The sequence below is a fragment of the Berghia stephanieae genome, chromosome 11 (genome assembly GCF_034508935.2).
Source record: "Berghia stephanieae isolate SIO BIC M18660-M18661 chromosome 11, UCSD_Bste_1.3, whole genome shotgun sequence".
Lineage (NCBI taxonomy): Eukaryota > Metazoa > Mollusca > Gastropoda > Nudibranchia > Aeolidiidae > Berghia > Berghia stephanieae.
The window spans coordinates 40295683-40303965 of record NC_088370.1 but is presented as its reverse complement, the minus strand read 5'-3'; the positions used below and the strand labels follow the sequence as shown (position 1 = coordinate 40303965).

The 8283-nt window shown below is 37.0% G+C and overlaps 1 long non-coding RNA gene across 1 annotated transcript; it reads right to left on the bottom strand.

The window, feature by feature from the left end:
• Positions 1-5848: 5848 nt before the first annotated feature.
• Positions 5849-7972, bottom strand: LOC144956980 (uncharacterized). Its single transcript, XR_013642056.1, has 2 exons — positions 7857-7972; positions 5849-6028 (listed from the first exon to the last, which is right to left on the bottom strand). It is a non-coding gene; the product is annotated as an uncharacterized LOC144956980 (long non-coding RNA).
• Positions 7973-8283: the final 311 nt, after the last annotated feature.

The following is an 8283-nucleotide window of genomic DNA, read 5'->3' as shown; positions in this document are numbered from 1 at the left end:
CACTCATCTATTTTATTTGTTATACTACTTACTTTGTGGAAATTAACAGATGGATCGAGTCGGATCTTTAGAGCCATCAGAATCGGTCCAGTTATAATAAAGTCATTTGAATCGACGAGTGATAAAGTTACCCTTAGTTAAGGGAAGGTTTGCAAGTTAGTTGTATATTCATCTGTGAAAAAATACCAGTTTTGTGATTTTTGTATTTGACCGCATTTTGGTGCTTGTTTGCAAAATATTAACATTGGCTGGACGGAACAGTTTTGATCCCCCAGTTGTTTTTTTTTAAAGCTTAGATTTGTCTAGATTGAATCTTATAAAGGCTCATCTCTAGGTCTGGTAATTTCAATTGGCTTAAAGTCTCGAGTTCGCACATATTTCTTTTTGTGTCGATACTACAATTTTTTTTTTTGCGTGTGGCAGGTCTGCGTGTAGGTCTGATATTTAAGATTTGACCATTAGCTTGTAATGTTGATATTTTGTATTGGCATGTTTATAAGATTCCATTTTTCTCATAGAATTTTTATATTTTTTAGCTATTTATTATTCTCTAGAGGACCAATTCTTTTGATTTTTTTTCTTTCCTCCCCCCCCCCCCCCCCCCCGAATCAGTGGTTTCCACTTCCTGTTGCAAGTGCATTTGAACTCTTTATTTTGGTTCTCTTTCATACTGTTACAACTTGTGTCATGGATAGTATATTTCAGGCCTGTATATTTTCAACCCATTGGTGATTTCAGACTTTTTAACAATTTTCAGTCTTCCAACTTAAAACATCAAGACCCTTTGTTATTATCCTTCATGGAAATTCCAGACCCTAATAATAATAGATTGTGTCAGTCTCATTTAAGGCTATCAGGGAAAATCCAAAAATGAGTAATTTCTGCTAATGATGATAACATTGTTGTATTGGACTGTATCCATATATGCCAACATTCTTTGAGAGGAAATCATTATCACCCGTTACTTCGGAAGAAGTTGTGTTCTCCAGAGACACACGAGTGATTACACCATACAGAATCCCTATTGCGAACAACTGTCTAAAACTAAATTTTTCTTTCCTCCTTGGAAACGAATGCATCAGGTTTTGGGTCTTGGTGAACTCTAGCAGATTGTGAAGGATTTCATGAAATATCCTGCTGCAGTCAGACTTGATTTCCCTTGCGTCTAAATTGTTTTGAAACAGCCATTTCTCCACTCTTTTCTTCTCTCTCTTTAGATGCTTATATGGGTCTTCTTTGAGAACTTAGTGTTGAGTTGAGAGACACATCGGTGAACAATTGTCGCCTCCACCTTTCAATTCTAGTATCAAATCCTCCAACAGCACTTCATCCATTGTTGCAAGTTGCCTTGTCTTCAGAAGACACAGTGGCAGCAGCCTTGTTTTCTGCTTTTTTAATTTGCTTGCATTTCTTGCAACTTGAGTTTTTTTGTGTCATTAGTGTCATGCTCTTGGATCCACTTCTTTCCCTTGTTCCTTACACCCCTCTTCTTTTTTTTTTCAATCCTACCTTTTCTTGGGTACTCGACAACACAGCTGAACTTTTACAAACTAGATTTGTTTTCATTTATCTCAGCATTTTCGAGCCTTTTTAAAGGGGAAAAAACATTTTCTTATCAATATCAGTTTCCTTGTAATCTACAACGACCAAAGTGTCATGACCTGAGCATTTCAATTTGTGGTTGATTACTTAAGCTCTTTATCATTCCTTCCACCATCACCATCGTGTGCCTCACTTTATATATTTATATATAATATACATTTTTAAATTATTTTTTTTTTGCATCAGAAATTTTGCAGACCTGTCACACTTACATAATTTTGGAGGGGGGGGGGGGGAATTCGTATTTTTAAACAAAAATTGTAAGGAGTCGTGAAAATGGTTTTTTGTATTTATTAAGGATTGATTTATATGTCCTAATGGAATCGCCCTACCTGAGTGCTTAATTTAAATTTATGTCTTGTCAAGGGTAAAAGTAAGTCTTTCGTTTTAGTTGATGCTGATATTTTACAGTGGAATCTGCATAGATTCAACATTTCTGTTCATCCCAAATTTTCATTTCTTTGTCTACGTGTGTTCCATTGATAGTGGACACTGTCAGTCAATCATTCTAGTCTGGCAGTGTTGGCTTTATCTGGATTTTATCAAGATTTTTTTATTTTTTTTTTAAACAAAAAATACGCAGGTTTTGTGGCAGGTCTGCAAGTAATATGGAGCTAGTGGAATACCATCAGTTATTGTAATATTATGGAGCTAGGGGAATACCATCAGTTGTAATATTATGGAGCTAGGGGAACACCATCGGTTATTGTAATATTATGGAGCTAGGGGAATACCATCAGGTATTGTAATATTATGGAGCAGGGGAATACCATCAGTTGTTGTAATATTATGGAGCTATGAGAATACCATCAGTTATTGTTATATTATGGTTCTCTTGTGCTTTGACTGACTTACTTGATGGGGTACATTGGAAGCTATTTTACACGGAGGGTGGAATTCCCCTTTGAGCACCAGTATGATCATTGCTCCACAGCCTTATTATCTCTTCCCATTGTCTCTCCCCCTCCCCCCCCCCCCCCCCCCCCCTTTATATCATTGCTCCTTTCCATTTGTCTTTCTATCCTTGTTTTGTAATAGAACCATAATAATAATAATGCTGAAAACTTATATAGCGCTATAACTCCAATACACCAGACTCTAAGCGCTTAAATTACAAATTACTTGGGCTGAAACATAATCATTTACACACACAAGCAAATACACACATACACACACACACAACACAAACCAAACCTATCTTGCTTCTCATACCATCTACTAAATTCGAAACGGTATCGTCTCAACTCTCCTCCGGGGAATGGGTGGATTCGCATTCTTCTGTTATGGATTTAATTGTAACTTGCCATTTTTAAAAAGCTAACTAGCCCTATGGTTATAGTAAGTTATTTTCAAATTTTTATAAATGTGACCCATCACCTCAAAACGGTATCATGTCTGGATGAATTAAGGGTTTGAACCTAATTTTGTTTTTAAAAATTTGAAGTTTGAGTTAATTTTATATGTATCAGTGAAGATAAGGCGTAGTTGTTTTGTTTTTACTGTCCTGTATTCTTCCTCTTTACTGGTGCAAATAATGAACTCAAGAGTGTCGCAGGCAGCGTAGCACCCCTAGCATTCTCCCATAGTGGGCAGGGAGGTACTTATTGTGTCTTCTATCCCCCTATATCTGTTTTCCAGCTTGCATTCTGTCTTTGTCTTGGAATGAGATTACTTGGTTTTGTCCTGGCCCTGGTCGGGGTCCTGGCTGGGAGGGAAACTGTCAAATGCATAGTTATTGTTTTGGGAGATGATATTTTTTTCCTTGTAAATCATCTCTCTGTTATGTATTATTATATTTGTTCTCATTTATAATGTAAGCATTGGAGTGTATTCCTCTTAGTGGGGGCCGTGCTTGTGTCCGGATGAGACTTATTGGTGATCTCAAACTAAGAACATTGATGGTGTGCTCTTGGAATCTACATCTGATCCCTATTTGTTCCCAGTTCCCCTTTATCTTACTTTTTCTTGAATGCTTTAATTGTAATTCTAGAACTTTTTACTGTCCCATTTTCTTCCTTTTTACTGGCGCTGATATGACCTAAATGTGTTGCAAGCGCCGTAAAACCCTTAAAAACAAAAACAACCCCTAGCATTAAGACATATTTCTCATCTGACAATTTTTTTAAGATTGCTTCCTCCTTCCTCCCCCCCCCCCCCCCCCCCCCCCCCCCATTAACGAAAGCAAACCTGGTTTACCTTGACATATTACCGTTTTGAGATGATTGGTCACTAATGCTGATTCATTTACATGTCCAGACCAACTTGTTTTGTTTTCTCGTATTTTCTTATGCTGAATTTATCTGATCTCATTTATTGTTTTGAACTATCCATCGTCCAGAGATGCTGACTGATATGTTTATTATGTACTTTTTTCAATTGATGCTGTCAACAAGGTTTTTTTGGGTGGGGTTCCCTACCTCCCATAGTGGGCAGGGAAGTACTTGCTGTCTTCTATCCCCCCATATCTGTTTTCCAATTGCTTTCTGTCTTTGACTTGGAATGAGATTACTTAATTTTGGCTGGGAGGGAAACAGTTAAATGTATAGTTTTGGGAGATGATATTTTTTTTCCCTTGTAAATCATCTGTTGTGTACTGTTATTTTTTATTTTGACATTATTTGTAAGCATTTGAGTGTGTTCCTCTTAATGGGATCTTGTGCTGGTGTCTGGATGAGCCTTTTACTTTTAGGGGATCTCAAACTAAGTACTTTGCTAGTGTGCTCTTGGAATCTACATCTTTTTCCTATTTGTTCCCAGTTCCCCTTTGTCTTACTTTTTCTTTTACTTTTTCTTGGGTGATTTAATTGTAATTCTATAACTTTTTACTATTCCATTTTCTTCCTTTTTACTGGTGCTGATATGAGCTTAATGTGTTGCAAGCGCCGTAAAACCATTAAAAAGCAAAACAAAACTACTTGAAGTTGGTTAATTTCAAACACCGCTAAGTGAACCTGAATGACAGTTAATATTGATTTGGCTTCTTTGCAGTAGAATTGTTTGATGTTGTGTGGATTCATGTTTATTAATTTATAATGTGAGAGTGTTGATGTTGCACAGTTAAAAGTTATTTATACATGATGTGTATATAGTGATAAATATTATTGTTACAATGGCAGATATGATCAGGGATCAGCTTACAGAATGAGACTTTATTTCAAGATTGTACAAATTTACTTTGTCTTTTGTTTTTTTTTTGCATGTAGGTATTGCACTGCACCTAATATAATAATTAATTTATCGCATTCACATTTTTAAATGGTTGTTTGTATACGTCCTGGGTGGGGTTCCTGATCTTGCATACTGTGTCTTCTATCCCCCTATATCTGTATTCCAACATGCTTTCCGTCTTTGTCTTGGAATGAGATTACTTGTTTTTGTCCTGGCCCTGGCTGGGAAAGAGACAAGTCAAATGTTTCCAATTCCCCTTGTCTTCCTTTTTCTTGGGTACTTTATTTGTAATTCTAGAACGTTTTATGATCCCATTTTCTTCCTTTTTACAGGCGCTGGTATGACCTTAATGCGCTGCAAGTGCTGAGTGGGGTTCCCAACCTCCCATAGTGGGCAGACTGGGCGGGGTTCCTGACCTCCCATAGTGGGCAGGGGGGTACATGCTGTGTCTTCTATCCCCTTATATCTGTTTTCCAACATGGTTTCTGTCTTTGTCTTGGAATGAGATTACTTGGTTTTGTCCTGGTCCTGGCCGGATCCCCTGGCTGAGAGGAAACAGTCGAATGTATAGTTAGTTTTGGGAGATGATATTTTTTTCATTGTAAATCATCTCTCTGTTACGCACTGTATTATGCTTTCTTTATTTTATTTATGATTTGTAAAACATTTGAGTGTGTTCCTCTTGGCGGGGACCTGTGCTTGTGTCTGGATGAGGCTTTAAGTGATCTCAAACTAAGTACTTTGATAGAGTGCTTTTGGAATCTACACCTGTTTCTTATTTGAACCAGTTCCCCTTTGTCTTCCCTTTTCTTGGATGCTTTATTGTAATTCTAGAACTTTTTATTATCCCATTTTCTTCCTTTTTACTGGCGCTGATATGACTTTAATGTGTTGCAAGCGCCGTAAAACCCTTAAAAGCAAAAACAAAACAATAGTGGGCAGAGAGGTACTTTGTCTTCTATCCCCCTGTGTCTATTTTCCATTTGCTTTCTATCTTTGTCTTGGGATGATAACTAAGTTTTGTCCGGACCTTGGCTGGGAGTGAAACAGTTCAATGTATAGTTATAGTTTTGGGAGATGATATTTTTTTGCCTTGTAAATCATTTTTCTGTTATGTATTTTTTATTTTAACATATGATTTGTTAATATTTGAGTGTATTCCTCTAAATGGGGATCTTTTGCTGGTGTCTGGGTAATCTCAAAGTACACAGATAATGTGCTCTTGGAATCTGCATCTGTTCCCTATTTGTACTATTTCCTACAGGCCTCGAAGTGGGCCGGGAAAAGCCGGGAAAAGCCGGGAAAATCGGTGAAAATTGTCTGGGGCCGGGAAAAAGCCGTGAGAAAAATTTAGGTGAACAACAACCCAACATGTATTCTTCCGCGTAATCATTACCCAACCTGCGAACGATCGACTTAGAGCATGGCAGCAGCCTCTTATGGTTTCCTCACACTACAAGGCCCTATGTTATGACGATCGACCCAATCAGCAAAGTCCGGTCCGCATTCGTAGAGTACACAGACTTTTACCATGTTTCCTGTGCATGACGTAATTATAGTGGTTTAGAGTCATCGCTGAAACACTGGAAGACGGCAATGGGATAGTTGCGTCAGTTGTTGAATAAATTATCCAGGCACGGTTGATAAGTAAAAAAACCAAATTATGTTGTAGTTACATTTGAAACAAAGTATATCACTGATCTCGTCTCATTGAGATATAAAGAATGGTATAAAAATCAAGAAAATCGGCCGATAAATAAAAAAGTTGCTAAAAAAATCGAAAATAAACAAAAGCAATTTTTAAAATCGAATTTATTCGTAAAACAGTTGGTTTTCAACCGATTTTTCTGAAACAAGGACCAATGTTCTTCTTTTTTTCAAGCCGATTTCAACAATGTGACTTTCAAATTCCTCAGAATTATATTTTTTACTTTTAGATTTTAGCTTTTAGGCCTACTCAAAAAGGTGTTATATTCCTTGCCACTTGCACAACAATAGCGTAATACATCGACGGCGAGAAGCGTCTGTTTCGACCAGCCGGTTCGGTTAGATAGCCTGTGATTGGTCGAAGACTTAAAGACGCTTGATTCACTCAGTCGACTCATCATTGTCGACAAGACAAGAGTGCTAGAAACACACACCTCTCCCCTCATCTTAGTAGTGTGTGTTTTGTTTTTTTGTGTTTTTGACTTGGTCATGAATGCGATTGTTAGCTAAGCTAAGAAAGACGGTCGACGTCCTTGGGCTACTTTAATTAATTTTCGTGACTTGTTATTCAATTATTTGGAGATGGCAGATTAAGGTCGTTTACTCATTGTAATTTGTACTAAGTTTGTTTTGTCTGTCTCTAGATTAACTAGCTTTATTTCATTCATGTGCAATTCAATAAGTAGGCCACAAGTCTTTGGACGCTACTTTCTCTCTCATAGTAATATTCAAATGTCTTTTTCTCTCTATTGATTTCTCTTCTCTTTGTCTCTTTTCTCCCCATTTCTCTCTCTCTCTCTCTCTCTTCTCTCTCTCTCTCTCTCTCTCTCTCTCTCTCTCTCTCTCTCTCTCTCTCTCTCTCTCTATTTGTCTCTCTCTTTTTAAAAATATTTTTTTTGCATGTTGACAGGAATACGTCTTAGTATTAATAGCCAGAGTCAATATATTTCTTTCTCTCAGTCTCAGCCACTCTCTTTTTCACTCACATCTCTCTCTCTCTCTCTCTCTCTCTCTCTCTCTCTCTCTCTCTCTCTCTCTCTCTCTCTCTCTCTCTCTCTCTTCTCTCTCTCTCTTTTTTTTTTCCCCACGGATGGTGTAGGCTTAGATACTGGATGGCTTGTTATAGTAATATGTACTACGAGTCAATAATTTCCCCTCTTTTCTGATTCTCTCTCTCTCTCTCTCTCTCTCTCTCTCTCTCTCTCTCTCTCTCTCTCTCTCTATATATATATATATCTATATATATATATATATAGGTAGTGGTAACTGGTCTAGAATTGATGAATATGCTTGAAAATTACTACCTTAAAATTTTCCCTAGAGCCTGGAAAAAAACGGGAAAAAGCAGGGAAAAATATTTTCCTGAATCACTTCTAGGCCTGACTTGTACATCCAGAATGTTTTTACTGTCCAATTTTCATTCTTTTTACTGGCGCTGATATGACCTCAATGTGTTGCAAGCACCGTAAAACCTTAAATAAACAAACTAGCGCTGTTAAAACCCTTTAAAACAAAAACATAAAAAAACAATTAAGGCGCATGAAGTTTCTGCAATGAATATAGTTGTAGTTTTTATTTATATATTGATTTAAAAATTTCTTTTGTTGGCACAGATAAGATAGTATGCTTTAGTTGTTAAGATTGAGCGAGTTTTGGTAATATTATTATCATAAAATCGTTATAGAAGTTATGTACTGTTCAGACATGATCTCGATTTTAGACCCTCTGGCATTCTAGTGTGGAACAATGTTTTAAATGAGTAACGGCTCTTTAAGTTAGAACCAGATTGATTCTATTGTGTCAGTG